At 40.4% G+C, this 16,580-nt stretch overlaps 1 protein-coding gene across 4 annotated transcripts in view; it reads left to right on the plus strand.

The window, feature by feature from the left end:
* Window positions 1–7,469: 7,469 nt before the first annotated feature.
* The window catches only part of TMEM108 (transmembrane protein 108), a 384,720-nt gene continuing 375,609 nt past the window's right edge, over window positions 7,470–16,580 (plus strand). For 2 of the 4 annotated variants that reach the window (XM_059162623.1, XM_059162626.1), the window contains exons 1-2: window positions 7,470–7,558; window positions 14,557–14,675. The gene's annotated coding sequence lies outside the window, so the exon portion shown is untranslated. Of the gene's footprint in view, window positions 7,559–7,719; window positions 7,846–14,556; window positions 14,676–16,580 lie in introns of those variants that run through there. The other 2 variants (XM_059162624.1, XM_059162625.1) reach the window with 1 other exon arrangement.

Genomic DNA, 16,580 nt, shown 5'->3' on the forward strand with positions numbered 1-16,580 from the left:
TGACTTAGACTAAGTAAATATAGTGGGGTGAATGCTATACCTTAATAGTAAGCAAATGAGTGGCCATTGGTTGAGTACTCCCAGAGGAGGACTCTGAGCTGAGCATTCAGGTGCTAGTGATTTATAAGGAAGTGCTCCTAGGAGGAACTCATAAGAACCAGGCAAGTGTGGGATTTCAAGCAACAGATTCAGCCTAATCTAGGGAGTTCTGTAGTGTAAATTACACTGCACAGTGTGTCACACTTTGAAGTAATGGAGCTGCATTTTTCTATGTGTATACCTGCTAGTCATTGGCTGTGGGCTGCCCAACAAGGTGATGTCATTCTCAGGCACTTTTGGCTCCATATAGATGAGTCGGCTCCAATGTCAAAGGTAATCCTCTAAAGATTATAGCAAAGGGAATGAGAGCACAGAGCTGGTGGAAGGGATCCAAGGGGGATGTTGATTGGCATCAACAGTCTCCACCTCGGGGCTAACAGAGCTTCTCAGTCCAGAGGATAGGGCTTGAAGGAAAGGCAGAGGATAGTAAGCTTTCCCCACATGGAAACCACCCCTGTTCTCTTGGCTCTGTGTCTCCTTGTTATCTAGTTTAGTTCTTACTTACCATAGAAAACCCCAGAGATGTTTCAGAGTGGAAGTGAATGCATGTGTGAACCAATGCCAGGCTGAGGAACTAATCTGGAGAATTTTTAGAAATCCTTTGGCAGAAGCTACTCCAATATTGCGTCTTCACAGAGGATGCTAAGCTCTTCTGCATAGGAAGGGAAAGCTGGTGGAAATACAGTTCAGAAATCTGTTAGGTATAGCTATAGAAATGGCATATAAACTTGAGTTTGAGCAAATGAGAAGTAATACATATAAGGGACAAAAGTCCAAACATCTTAGAATATGTGTGTTCTATTAAAAATCCCTCCCAAAAAACTGGACAGCTGTATGTAGAAGAATGAAACTCGACCATTCTCTTACACCGTACACAAAGATAAACTCAAAATGGATAAAAGACCTTAACATGAGACAGGAATCCATCAGAATCCTAGAGGAGAACATAGGCAGTAACCTCTTCGATATCAGCCACAGCAAATTCTTTCAGGATATGTCTCTAAAGGCAAAGGAAACAAAAGCGAAAATGAACTTTTGGGACTTCATCAAGATCAAAAGCTGCTGCACAGCAAAGGAAACAGTCAATGAAACAAAGAGGCAACCCACGGAATGGGAGAAGATATTTGCAAATGACAGTACAGACAAAAGGTTGATATCCAGGATCTATAAAGAACTCCTCAAACTCAACACACACAAAACAGACAATCATATCAAAAAATGGGCAGAAGATATGAACAGACACTTCTCCAATGAAGACATACAAATGGCTATCAGAGACATGAAAAAGTGTTCATCATCACTAGCCATCAGGGAGATTCAAATTAAAACCATATTGAGATACCACCTGACACCAGTTAGAATGGCAAAATTAGCACAACAGGAAACAACATGTGTTGGAGAGGAAGTGGAGAAAGGGGAACCTTCTTACACTGTTGGTGGGAATGCAAGTTTGTGCAGCCACTTTGGAGAACAGTGTGGAGATTCCTCAAGAAATTAAAAATAGAGCTTCCCTATGACCCTGCAATTGCACTCCTGGTATTTACCCCAAAGATATAGATGTAGTGAAAAGAAGGGCCATCTGTACCCCAATGTTTATAGCAGCAATGGCCATGGTCGCCAAACTGTGTAAAGAACCAAGATGCCCTTCAACGGATGAATGGATAAGGAAGATGTGGTCCATATACACTATGGAGTTTTATGCCTCCATCAGAAAGGACGAATACCCAACTTTTGTAGCAACATGGATGGAACTGGAAGAGATTATGCTGAGTGAAATAAGTCAAGCAGAGAGAGTCAATTATCATATGGTTTCACTTATTTGTGGAGCATAACAAATAACATGGAGGACAAGGGGAGATGGAGAGGAGAAGGGAGTTGAGGGAAATTGGAAGGGGAGGTGCACCATGAGAGACTATGGATTCTGAAAAACAATCTGAGGGTTTTGAAGGGGCAGGGGGTGGGAAGTTGGGGGAACCAGGTGGTGGGTATTAGGGAAGGCATGGATTACATGGAGCACTGGGTGTGGTGCAAAAATGATGAATACTGTTACGCTGAAAAAAAATAAAAAATTAAAAAAAAATCCCCCTCAAAACAGTGAAAATAATCTCTTTGAATGTTCAAGAAAATATTTAGTTGTGTCAACTGCTGGGTGTGTGTTTTTGTGTGTGTGACTTGGTGTTGGACTGAGAGAGACAATTTTTCATAGATAACTTGCTTAAATGTGGACAAGAATTAGTACAGGTTAGCAGCACTAGGTTGTAGAACTCTGAAGTAGAAGGCACTAGGAGGGGCAGAGTGGTATCCCTCTGGGTGCCATTCTGATTAGTTGAAGTTGGAGACTAGTAATGCTGTTGAGGAGTCTGAGGCCACATCCACGTTCAGGAGATTATTACTAATAGCGAACATTTATTTAGCACCTCCTACACACCAAATATTCCTTAAGCACTTACATTATTTAATTAGCTCATTAACTTGTAAGAGACAAGTACTTGTATTGCCATTATTCCATTTTACAGATGAGAAAACTGTGCAGTCATTTATTGAATACTTTCCAAGGGCCAAATTGTCCAAGTTTACATAAGTAGTAAGTGAAAGAACTGGGATTTGGTCCTAGAGTCTACTCATAATCACTAGATAGAGTTGAATGGTATGATTGATTGCAGGAGGAAGGAATGGGATATCATGCATTTTCATCCTCTCGTTCTGGTCTTTTCCTCTGTCTTTTCCCCTTCAGTGATCCTCCTCCCCCTTTCACATCTAGTCAAATTAAACTATTTTCTCATCACCAGTGTTCTACACTCTTGTATGGGTAATTGCCAGTCCTGGAGTGCCCAGCCTCTAGCCCTTTGCAGGCTAACTCCTACTAGTTCTTTGGAATTCTGGTGCATCACTTCTTACAGAAAAATCTTCCCTGATTTTATCAATCAGAATTGGTGCTCCTTCTATGTGATCTCTTATGAGCTTCACTTACAACATAACACTTTTTATTGTGAATTGTTATGGCTTATTTCTCTTAAAATTAGCTAAAAGAAGAGGACATTTAGTGTTTTTATTGAGTGAATGAGAATCTGATGCCTTCACCTGTTGGCTCCAAACTGTTGGTATTGTTTTGTCAAAGTTATCTGCTCCCAGGTCCATTTTTGTAATTGTAAATAAAACACAGATGTTAGACCAGTTGAAATTTCCAGCTCTGTTATCTTTTTTCTTCTATAAGTTTGGGAACTTACAAATATTCAGTAAAAATTTTACCCATTTACATTTGTTTTCTATTATATGCGTACAATATGGTATTTCTTTCTGTAAACAATTGTCTCTCTTTTGTAGCTAAGCTTGTGAAGTGTGATACTTTCATCGAAAACAATCAATTTATTGGGAACAATACATGGGCACTTTGTATTAAAATTTTTACTTCTTAAGTTGTGGTATGGAGAGGCATATCATATCAATGTGTATGTTATTATATACACATGTTTTAGGTATGATTATTTTATAAAAAATAAAAAAGAATATGTTCTTTATGTATAACAAATTGTAGAATGAATTATAGAATAAATCCTATAAAGAATATAAAAAAATGAACTTGTCTAAAAAAATGTCCAGGGAGTTAGGTTAAATCTATACAGAGTTACACTGAATGGAGAAACGACAACAACAACAACAACAAGGTACCAGTTATTAAAACACAGATACAATATATATAAAATGTTATCCTGACCAGTTATATATGAGAGATGGAGACTAGAATCTTGGGTAATATTGGACCTTCATGAATTAAATCAATTACGTTTAGAGAAGCTAATTATTGATAGTGAGATTAAAACATAATTAGCAGGGGCGCCTGGGTGGCTTGGTTGGTTAAGTCACTGCCTTGGGCTCAGGTCATGATCCTGGAGTCCTGGGATCGAGTCATGCATTAGGCTCCCTCTCCGCAGGGAGGCTGCTTCTCCCTCTGACCCTCTCCTCTCTCATTCTCTCTTTCTCTCTCTCTCTCTCTCTCAAATAGATAAATAAATATTTAAAAACATAATTAGCAGTTATAAAGTAGTCTATAGGCGTTCTGATCATTAATGGATCAATGGGTAGATTCCTAGAGACTTGGATGTTTTCATTTTATTTCTTTTCGGGTAAACCTAAATTTCTTTCTAAGCAGTTTCTGGGGAGTAATGGGGAGGAACTTACTTAAGTTAACTCATGATTTAAATCAGATAAACACATATCCATTTCCTGAGATAGGATAACCAATTTATGTATGTGAGGCAGGCAGACTGAGAAACAGAAAAATGAATGACAGCCTCGATGTTCTTTTTTCAAATTCTTAACCTCAAGCAAGAATTTCTGTTTCTTGTTGCCTTTTATTTTTTTTTTGTAATGATGACAGTCACAAAGAGAAAAATAAATGCTTTTTTTCTTGTTAAAAATTCACATTATTCACGCTAGTTGAAAACTGTCCTTATTTTACTCAGTAGATAAAGCTACAGGTTTACAAGGCGAGAAAAATTTCTCCCCCATTGGAATGCTGTGAAATCTATTTTTAGAAGTGTCAGAGCAGGAGGAAATCTAGTTTTCTGGCCCCTACATTAGGCTTCCATTTTTCTGATGTGACAAATAAAGTCACTTTTGAGCAAGGTGATTCTTTTTGGCACAGTGTTCTGAAGGGACCTCACTAATTCTTTTATTTATTTTGTTTCTCACTAATTCTTTTAAAAACTAGGTCATACCCCACTACTGCAAATATCACTCCAGAGAAAAACTCCATGCAACAAAAGTTCTCTAAGATCCAGTCAGTAATCTCTTTATTTCACAAAATGATAGAATTTGGCAAAAACCCAGGAAAAAGAATCAAGAATCTTTTGGGATTCTTTAAAATAAAATAAGACTTATTTAGTTAGCATGTCAAGCTAAACTAATAGCACATCTATTTTACTTGAGGGTTTGCCTATAATGTATATTTTCAGGAGGTACCACTTGGACTCAAATGTAACTTAGTGCAGCTTCAGAATTGTTACAGGAGAGGCTAAAGGAAGTTCAGGATGGGGGCTGCTGGGAATCTGCATTTTAACAAGTACTCCAGGTGATTCTGTTGCACTTTGGGGCAACATCAGAGATTAACTCTTAATAATGCTCACAAAGAAATTTGCTTTTAGCTAAGAGCATAAAACACGTGACGATATTAACAGAGTTGATTGGTTCAGTGTGGCTAAAAGGTGATAGGTTCTTTTTAAAAAAAATATTTAGTTAATCAACTGGAATTAAACCTAGTTGTGGACATTGCTTTTCAATTTGTTCCACTCAATAGACTTGGAGTATCTATTACAGGTGATAAAAAGAATCTATTCTCACAAATTATGTGGCAAGTTTCCTCTTGTTAGAGTATTTATGTCAGAAGTGATTTGTGTTGTAGAGTTGGTTCCCCCTTGTTAAAGAATGAGTCCATCAACATGGAAGCTTATGCCAGTTTTCTCAAGCAAGGCTAGATACAAACCACCTGTAGATCTTTTAGACTTACAATTGCTGTGGCTACGCTCCTTACCCCAGTCAGAATCGCTATGCACAGTGCCCAAAAATCCATTTCCTTGAAAGATTTAGTGTGCAGCCAGACTTGAGATACAGTGGTTTAATGATAGCAAAAGAAATTTTGAGGCTTTTAAATAGATTCTTCTTGATTAGATATTTCTTTATTCCTAATATACCCATAACCATTGTTGTGCTAGGTTCAATGTATTGGCTGTAACTCTGGATTTTGTGCTAAGCCATCTCTGATGCAGACACTGTGATAAGCATTGTGTAAGACTGCTAAAGGGGTTTCACTTCTGGAGTTGATAAGCCAGAGAGGCCCAAGACACACTGAAAGGTGAAGTTTTCTCTAAGATGCAGTTTGATAATTTTTTTAAAAAAATATTTTATTTATTTATTTGACAGACAGAGATCACAAGGAGGCAGAGAGGCAGACAGAGAGAGGAGGAAGCAGACTCCCTGCTGAGCAGAGAGCCCGATGCCGGGCTCGATCCCAAGACCCTGGGATCACGACCTGAGCCGAAGGCAGAGGCTTTAAACCACTGAGCCACCCAGGCACCCCCTTTTTTTAAAAAATATTTTATTTATTTATTTGACAGACAGAGATCACAAGGAGGCAGGGAGGCAGACAGAGAGAGGAGGAGCAGTTTGATAATCTTGATGAATAAGGTAGAAAACAGGTTGAAGCATTGTCATACCACCTGGTCAGTAAAGCTGGGGAAAGAAGGTTTTGGGGAATTTAGCACTTAGGCATTTTAATCACCTTGGTACACACTACAGGCTAAGTAATATGAGCTTGACTATGCTGAAGAACAAAGGTTCTGGCTGGCAGGTCTGAACAGATTTATGGTTAGGTCAAGTTCTGAGAGATGGCAGAGACAATGGACTTCCTGACTTCTACCCGCTGGTATTACAGACAGAAGGACGTCTGGGCAATTTTAAAGACTCCTAAGTTAGGTTATTTTACAACCTTCCTGACATGCCTGAATTGTTCAATATGTTGAGAGGGATATCTCCCTGCATGCGTTTCCTATATGTTTCTTCCTGAGCTTGCTTGTATAGTTCTAAGACAGAATGTAAATTTCCAGAAGGCAAAAATTACTTACATTGCTTTCTGACCGAGGGTCTAGCACAGTGCCACTGAGACACAAATGATAAATACTTCAGAATGAAAATAAACCTAGTATTCTCTACAACTTCTAGTTCCCATATTCCAACCATCAAGTTGGCAGAGATTACTGCTCCATAAACTAAGGGTAGGCGATGGGGGAATTAAACGCACTTCCCCTCAGCCGGTGCCCAAACACCCCATTTTTACTCAGTCCCTGGAATGCTTTCCATCACTGAAGGAAGGAAAAGAAAAGGTCAAGAAACTTTTAGATAACATAGAACAAGGGCTAAACCATTTTCTGACAGGTGCCCTTAAAATCTTGCTGTTCGAAGCGTGGTCTCCAGATCAGGAGAATCATCACCATCTGGAGCTTGTTAGAGAGGCAGAATCTCAGGTTTCCATTCCAGATTTACTGGATCAGAATACTCCTTTTAACAAGATACCCAGGTGATTGCTATTAATATTTAGAATTTCAAGTATCAATAGAGGTATTCATTCATTCATTGAGCAAAAACAGCTCTGGAAAAAAGATTCAGCCCTTTGTACCCGCTTCGCACTGGCTCGGCTCGGTAGCAACCGAACCCCCAGGGACATCGGAGCGGGTGCTGCCGAGGGCAATTTGGTGATTGGCTGGTCAGACCACGTGACCGGCGCCGGGCCTCTCTTGTTACCGGATTGGCTCTCGTGGATTCTGACGGACAGGGCTGGGGCGGGCCAGAGCCCGGACGGAGAGGCGCGCGCGGGGGCGCGAAGCCACGAGAGCGCGAGTGCGCGTGCGCGAGCGGCGGGGCTTTCTCCGGAGCCGTCGGAGGGAGCCGGAGCGCTTCTCCTGAGGTAAGCGCCTCTGCGGGGCTGCCCCCTGCCCCTAGCGCGGCTGGTGGGGACTAGCCGGTTGGGCAGGGCTGGGCAGGGTAAAGGGGGAAGTCTGGGGTCTGCCCCGGGAGCTGTGCTTCGGGGAGGATGCAGACTCGCACTCAGCCATCCTGGTTGGGTGCCTCGGTTTCCCTTTTCCTAGCCTCACCACGGTGACGAGTCCGCCCGAAGGGAGTTGCCCATCTGGCAGCTTCGTCTCTGCCTTTGTTTCCCGCCTGGAGGGATGCTGGTATCGGCCCTCTCCTCAGGTAAAGGGTAAGCGTGGTGTGGCGGGGACATCAGTGGACTCCGGATCTGGGCTGGGGTCCGGGAGAGGATGGCTTTAATGCAGTGGGACCTGTCACATGTGAGAAGGAAGGAGAAAAAAAATGTGTCACTTTAGCTAAGCCGCGGGACTCGAACTAATCCGGCGGCGAGCGATGCCGAATCCCTAGCGCAGCTGTGCGGGCGGGGGAGGGGGCCACAACCGGTGGACCGAGCCCAAGTGTTGCCCGTGGAAGGCTTCTCCGGACCTGCACGGGCGCTCTCACCCCAGAGTTGCATCGATACTGACGGCTTTTAGCCTGCCGAGGAAATCTAGATTTTCGTTAGGAGATGAAAAAAAAATTTTTTTTTTTAAGCAGTTGGGCACTGGTCTAAAGGAGCAGATCTAAATGAGAGGCTACAATAAGGAATTACAGTTAACAGCGAAACCGATGACTGGTAAATTGTGAGGAGGGAAATGCCTGCAGTGAGCTGCAGACCAGATCGTCACACAGATTCTCCTTTAAGAGGATAGGGGTTTAGGGGTGGCAGTGGGGGTCGGGTGGCCGTTATATCTGTAAACTGAGGTCTTCTGAGCTGCCGAAGAGAGTAATTATTTTGAGCCTGTTAATGGCCTGTAGGGAGGAGGGAAGGCATGGTGTAAATTAACACCTATTCAGACTCCCTTAATTCTTTGAAAAGTGCTGGTTTAAAGACCATTTGGATGCCAAAACGGTTTGTGTGTTGGGGTTGGACGATGTCTCCTTTAAGTCATAGTATAAAAAGGGAAGTTGTGTACAAGACATCTGCTTTTCTTCTCCATTTCCCTAGACCTATAATAGCAAGGGCATACTGTATATCTTATAATAAAATGTTAAAAGTCCCTTCAGTTTTCCACTAATTTGTTGGATGTATCTCTTAGTTTACTTGGTAAGAAATGGTTTGTCTGTCATTAGGAAGATTTTACCGTATGCTGGAGTTTCACTGTAATCTATTTAGAACTTATTCTGGTGTGAGATCGAGAAGAATCTACCTGATTCCTTGGAGACCTGCTGATATTCCTTCAAAGCCCTTTTATTACTCTTACCTTCCCACACACAAAGTTTCGTTTCCTTAGGAAACAATGTGATTTTTCAAACATTTAAGGCACACCTCATGCCTATGAAATGCCTACACTTGCTAAGAAATCAGTTTACTTGACAAGTTAAAACAAATTGAAGAAGGAACACTTAAATTCGTTAGGGGAATCAGAACATTTATCAGCTGTAGCAAATCAACTTTTTGATGGTTTTCTGAAGTGAATGAAAGTAAAGTTGCAACACTTTTTAGGAATGTAACAAATGACCCTATTAAAGTGAATATAGATTGTTACCCCCTAGATTGGAATGTAAAGTAAATTAGTGGGAATAATTCAATTTACCAATGATTGTTTTTTAAGATGGCATGTGATGGAGGGAAGGAAAAGGAATTCTGAAGGTGGGGTAGGTAGTATAGTTTGAAAAGATATGCTTTTATGTTTAGAAAAATGTCATTTTTATATAAATTATGTAAAGGTCATAGTACATTTATGTTTAGCCTATGGAAGAGAGATACGTTTTAAATTTATAGGTTTATACAGGGGAAAAGAGAAAGATTGGCTGGCTTAATTCATCTTGAGGGAAGCAGTGTACCTCAGTGACCGACAAGACAAGGTTTTATTTTCTGGTTCAGTGAAAGCCCACTAGTGTTGCTTTCGAAACAACAAGGAAATCATGTCATTTCTGTCCTCTGGGTCAGAACAGAGAGGATGGAGAGCAAATGAGAGAGATTAGAGTCCGACCTGCATACCTAAGCAATAGTGTCCTTTGAGCGGGATCTGTGTCACATTGTGTAAATATAAGAGCCTTCATATTGAGATTGGTCTGAGCACCTTCCCTAAGATGCATGCTATGAGATAAAGCTGGAGAATGCTGCCACAGGTGGGGGCATGAGTGAGATCATCTGATACAGAAGTACTGGGGGAAGAGGAGAGCCAGAAAGTGTTCAATTCAATGAGGTTCTGCTGCTTGCCTTTGGGGACTTAAGGAGGCATTTCCAGGCAGAACTCATTATTGACTAGCCTGGTTGGGCTTTGTATGGCTTCCATAGGTGCTGCCCTTCATGTGGAGGCTCCTGCGGAGGTCCCGTTTCTCAGGTTGTAAGCATCAGTTACGTTTGTTATATGCTCTAGAAAAGAAAGGCTCACAAAGACAATCTAGCCTGCCATTCTTCCCGTCTTTGGCTCCTGTCACCCACAGGCTTCCAGAAACAAGTTGTGCCCTCCCTACCAGTAGATGGCACTGCTGTCTCTGAAATTCCTGGAGGAGATGAAACCGAGCTGGCAAAGCAGTGGTGTGTAGCCTCCAGATTTAGAAAGGCTATCAGCTACCCCCCTCCAAAAAGGCTCTAAAAACCAGAAGTGTTTATATTAGGTAGAAATAATATGTATTGGGGAGTTGAGGAATGGGTACAGTTACTTTCCTGGTTGTGTGTAGGGGGAAAGGCAGAGGGTAAACTGACAAGCATTATATCATAGGTTTTTAAAAGCTCTTGGGATACATGTTGGTTAATTGAACATGAGGTTGAAATCCTGATTCAATCATAATTCACAACAATTTCATAGTTCTAATTCTTTGCACGTAAAGCTAGTCTACAAATGACAGGACTATAGAAATATACGTGTGACTTTTAAACCCGATAAATATCCAGTAATTACATGCTCTGAAGGTAGTGGTGAGAGTACTAGTAAAAGCAGTGCTTATTGTTACTGTACTGCAGGGCTGTCCAGATAGGTCCAAGTTATTCCGAATCAGTTTCTTCTAAAACTTGGAAATTACCGAGAAGTATTTTAAGGTTTTCTTAGCTAATGCGGTCCTTTCAAGATTATGGTATTTAAAATCTTGAATTTTGGTTTTATTAAGTTTGTTAGCCAGAGTTTACTTATCTATTCCTCTCTTTTGGAATGGCTGTTCTTTCTTTGTTATTGACTGTTTTTTGAGATGGAATTTGTAGCCCGGGTATTTGAAGGTGAGTGCTGTTGCCAGTGAAGTTACAATGTATATGAGAACCTCATTTTGACCCTGCCTGAGCTAGAGGATGCTGCCTCTGGGTATCATTACCCCAGTCACCTGCTTCCTCGTGCAGTTCACTCTCTATGGCTCAGCTTATTCGTGGTTTATTTCTGTCTCCAAGAGAACTGATGATCTGGTTTTTTTACTACCAATGCTGAATCCTAAAATCCTGCTGGTGCTAGATGGCAGTAGTTACCACAGTCCATTAATATAGCCTCATTATGTGACCTCAAATAAATCTTTGCCTTTCTGAAACTCCGTTTTCTTGCCTCATCACTGGGATTGCTAATGTGATACATGTCTATTAAAATCTCGTTCAAGTCTTATTCTGTGGCAGGGTGACTCTTGTAAGGTATTTCTGAAGCCTCTGAAAAATTCTCATCTAGAAGGCAATTTCATATTGTGAGCCTAGGGCAAAAAGAAATCTCAATAATATTTCTTTCCAGAGAAATGATTATGTATTGTCTTAAAATCTTAATTCACAATCTGAGGGGTTTGAAGTGGCGGGGGGTGGGTGGTAGGTTGGGGTACCAGGTAGTGGGTATTATAGAGGGCACGGATTGCATGGAGCACTGGGTGTGGTGAAAAAATAATGAATACTGTTATGCTGAAAATAAATAATTAAAAAAATCCTAATAATTCAGAGTTGGAAGAAACCCTATAGGTGGTTTAACTCAACTTTTTCATTTTATAGGCAGTTTCAGCTCAGAACCGACTGACTGACCAAGCTAACAGAGCTAGTTAGTGGTAGAGAACTTGTTAGAGAATTAGGAGCCAAGCTCTTAATCCTCTCCATCTTTCCTTCTTCAATGCTGCCTTTCTCCACTTGCCATCAGGACTCAGAATATGCTATATCTATAGGGCTGGAGCCAAAGAAAATTCTGAGTAATTCCTTAATGTATCATTTTAAAGCCACAGCATGAATAATGTTGAGTTTGGCTAGAGATTCAAGGTCAGGCTTTTCTTTGCAGCTTGTTCTTCACTGACTGATCCTGCACACAATTCTTTATGTACATCTTGGGGTTTTAAAACTTTATGGATACTGTTTCCTAGAAGAAAATAAAACTTTCATTATCCTAGAAGTGTCCCTTACCAATGGGATGTTCTTATATTAGGTTTATGGAACTCTGAGTGCTGCATGGAAAGATGTCTATATAATAGGCTTCTTTTGTAATCTTATAACATTTAACACATTATTCTGAGGAGGAGTTTCTTCAACTTCAACAGACTGCCAAAGCTGGGTGGGGGGTGGTGAGGGAAGTAGAATTCATGGCACAAAAATAGGGTAGAAATTCTAGAGTCTAGAATAGGTTGTGGAAAATTGCCAGGATGGGAGAGTTTTTGAGGAGCTGAAGACACTATAGTGCATGAGGGTTGGGGGTAGAGTATAGAAGTAAAACTATGAAAGTTCTTAGAAAGTTTTAGCTTTATTAAAGTGTTTAAAATAGCTCACTAAAGGAAGATGCTAATAGAATTTTATTCATTTTAAATTAATAATGGATATGCAAATATTGATTTCCATTTATCATTGCTTGCCCAGTAAGTACTCTCTCATGGTTTCACCAAAAACACTTCCATATTCATGTTCCTTCATTGAAGATGACATGCATTGTAAGAGCCTCCTTTCTTCACCAATCTGCTTTGATTTCCAGATAGTTAGTGCTTTTCTGACTTGTGATTTGGTGGGTTGACTCCTGTTTTTCACTTCTGAGGTCCTTCATTGCACTTTTTTACTGTAAGCTCCTAGGTAGGACTCACCATGATCTGAGGTGCAAAAATAGCATACATGTTAGGGATAAAAATCTTGATGTTCTTTTCTTTGTCCTCAAGATTTATCATAGAAGCTTCTGCTTCTTGGTTAATTATTTTCTTTTCCTTTCCTTTTCTTTTTTTCTTTCTTTCCTTTTTTTTTTTTTTTTTTAAGGTTCTTTTCTTTGTCCTCAGGATTTATCATAGAAAATTCTGCTTCTTGGTTAATTATTTTATTTTTCTTTTCTTTTTTTAAAGATTATTTATTTGACGCAGAGAGAGAGAGAGATCACAAGTATGCAGAGAGGCAGGTAGAGAGAGAGAGGGGAAGCAGGCTCCCCGCTGAGCAGAGAGCCCGATGTGGGGCCTGATCCCAGGACCCTGGGATCATGACCTGAGCTGAAGGCAGAGGCTTTAACCCACTGAGCCACCCAGGCACCCTCTTTTTCTTTTTCTTTGTCTTTACTATTTGTCCTCCAAATAGTAGTAACTCAAAGTTTTTATATTTTGAAAATATTTTTGGTTTTGCCAGAGCATATACAGAAGTTAATTTATGTTCAGGTCCTGTTTTGGACATGTGAAACACAACTTTGGTGGCAATCACTACATTATGAAGAACATCTGCTTAAAAATCTGATCTTTTCTGTGTCACCTTTTGTGCCATAGTGACCCAAACTGGTGAATGCTATCTTCTGGTCCCTTTTGGGTATGGGCCAGATTAGTATTTGTTCTTGCTTTAGCAGAAGAAAATTACCCTTTTCAGAAGGCTGTCAATTGAGTTTAATAGAAAAAAAGTCAAAATTTCTGCATTCTATTCCAGTACACTAATTTATTGTGAGATTTTGGGGGCATTATTGGCATCTGAGTTTATATCTTTGTATAGAAAATAAGAGAGAAGAGTAACCAAGACTTAAATTCTTTCCATTTCTAGAAATCCGACTATATGAAATTTTATATGGTACCTAGACTATTTCCTAAAAGCGCTAGCTAGTTGGGAATTATAATCAAATTTGGTGCCAAGATAATTCTTTGTATCTGAAAATTACTTTCTGATTTACAAAAATATTCTGTTTCCTTTTTACTTAATGTGTGATCAGAACAGCAGCATTGGTATCATCTGGGAGCTTGTGAGAAATGCAGATTCTCAGGCTTCACTCAGGATCTACTGAATTAGAATGCATCTCATCAAGATTTCCAGGTGCTATGTGTGCACATTAAAGTCTAGAAGTGCGGCTTAGTCTCATTTGGAGTTTCACATTAACCTTGTGAGGGAAGAGGTATTTTACAGATAAAATATCAGGGAGCATAGATTTGTTAAGTAATTAAGTCAAGGTTATTGTGTCTTACCCAGAACGTTGTACCAAATATAATGTTGTCATCTTGGTTGGTCTGGAGTAGCCTTGTATGATAGATAATAACTGTTAGCTGCCCAGCAGCACATGGTCTTAGGTGTGGCTGTGTTACTCATTCTAGCCAATAAAATGTGAGTGGAAATGGAAGGGTTTTGCAAGCCACTTCCAGGAAAAAAAACACACAGGGAATACCATGTGAGTTTCCATGTTTTCCACTTCTGGCTGATTGGAATGGAGAAGATTCCTAGGGCAAGTTTAGAAATCAAGTTTTAAGAAAGGTGGCAAAACTTACATTAGCCTGGGTACCTGGATCACTGTGTCAGTGAGGGCCGCTCCACTGACTGACCAACCTGTTTACCTGTTCAGTATGTATATGGGAGCCAGAAATAAATTTTTGTTGAGCTTGAGCCATTATATGTATTTGGGTCTATGTGTCAAGCACTTAGACCACACACAAATTCACTTGAGCAGTGCCTCTGGACTTCAAGTTGTGGGTCTTCACTCATTTATTTATTTTTTTTGGCAGTTGGTGATTGGTCAGTGGTGGTCCAACATGCAGAAGTGACTGAGTGGTGAAAAACAGCAGAGCTGATGGGTCATGAGGATGTAAGTGCGTTGGAAGGCTCTCACACCCTTTACTCCAGGGTAAGTCAAAGGCATTATCTGCCATTGTTTTTCTGATTTTACTAAGTCCTAGAGGCTCTTGCCTCACTAGCCTGTTAGAGTCAGTGCAATGAAGTTGTCTGTCTTTTTCGCAAAGCCTTTATTGATTCAACTTATAGACACTGTACTAATTAACAATTTTGAAGAGAAAATTCATCAAAGTGATGGGATGGAAACTCTGCATGGAAATCTCAAAGAGGAATTTTCAGTGAATTTGAATGGGTTTGATTTACACAGAGGAGCTTTTCTGACATTATGAGTAGAGAAGGGAATAAGGCCTGACTGCATTTTTCCTGTAGCCTTATCTTACTGTTAGCTCTGTTGGCATATATTCCCCTCTCCCAGAACCTTCCTATAACATGGCTTACTTTGCCCAACTTTTCCTTCATTAATCATTTAGATTTTTTTCCAGGAAAGAAACAGCTTACTAGAGAGTTCATTCCCATTTTTGTGGATAATAGTAGTAGCAAACATGATTCTGCCTGTTCCATTTTATTTTATCTAGTGTCACTGGAAGCTACACGTCTGTTCACTCCTGTCTATTTGCAGTCCTTGGTATAATGAATGTGGGCATTGGGAGCATTATAATCAAAGCTGGCTTTGGATTTTCATTTGTGCTGAAGATTTTTGAGACCAGAGGGAGAAATTTACTATTTGGAATGCACTTGTCAGGATGCAAGTAGAGGTCCAGGAAGGATGGGTTGAAAGGACATCATAACCTTTCTGAGCTTCCTGGCTTTAAGAGCTTAAACTGAAATCAGACTCCTTGAAGAGAAAATTGTATTTAATATGGATCTAAGTAGAGCTAAGGATGGTTAAAGAGAGATAGAGGTTAAAAAAAAAATGGTACTTAGCTGAAAAGCTGGATGGAGGGTTTTAAGCATCTCCGTTCAGTATTGTGGAGCCCTTGGCAGATAATGTCCCATTACCCAGGCTCATACAGAAGGTACCCAGAAAGCCTGATGTCCTTCAGTGGCTCAGTAATGAGTACAATTTACTGAACAAAATAGACAATTAGGGACTGTAGATCTCTAGAGATTCCCATAAGCATACATCATTACTGCTCTGGAGTGATGCACATGCTTAGAGATAAGGAAAGCAGAGAAAAGGCACCTGCAAAGCTCACGAACAACTGAAGAATCCGGGTAAGCAGCAATACAGATCATAGCTCAGGACCTGGAGGTTGCTAGTGCAGGGACCTGGTATTTGCTAGGTTTTCTCATTAAAGTAAAGAAGGCAGCCTTTGCTAGCTGTCCTCATTTTCCTCTATGACTCCCATATATTTTGTATGTTTAAAGTAACTAAAAAATATAGAATGCCAGAAATAACACTTGATTGGCATGTTTCTGTGTAAATACTATACAAGGATCAAACTGTAGAGGGAGCCATTCTTTATTGATTAGGGGGCAAAAGAAAGTCATGCTAGATTTCCCAGAGGAGCAGGGGTTCTCATTCTTGGCACTGTTGGCTTTCTGAGCCAGGCAGTTCGTGGTGGGGGCTATCCTCTGCACTGTAGCCTGTTTTGGCAGGGTCCTTGGCTTCTACCCTTTAGATTTCAGGAGTACTCCCCACAGTTAAAAATGTCTCTGGGGGCAGAGACAAACCACCGATTGTCTCCTGGGGACAGGAAATTGCCTGATTGAGAACCATTGCTAAAGTAATACACTGAAGGGATTAAATTTTGCTGAGTTTTTCTGGGACTGTATTTTAACCATTTAGCCTCATTTTGCTAGTTTCCCTACCTGCAAATGAGACACAGAATTAATAACTCTGTATCTAAGGAAGTGATGTACATAGTACTGTATGACTACATGGGGGCTCTGTAAAGGTTAAGAAACATTATCTGTTTCCCCAAATTTCCAGGTCCCAAGAATACCTCTTGTGCAG

This window comes from Mustela lutreola, chromosome 2, assembly GCF_030435805.1.
Source record: "Mustela lutreola isolate mMusLut2 chromosome 2, mMusLut2.pri, whole genome shotgun sequence".
Taxonomy (NCBI): domain Eukaryota; kingdom Metazoa; phylum Chordata; class Mammalia; order Carnivora; family Mustelidae; genus Mustela; species Mustela lutreola.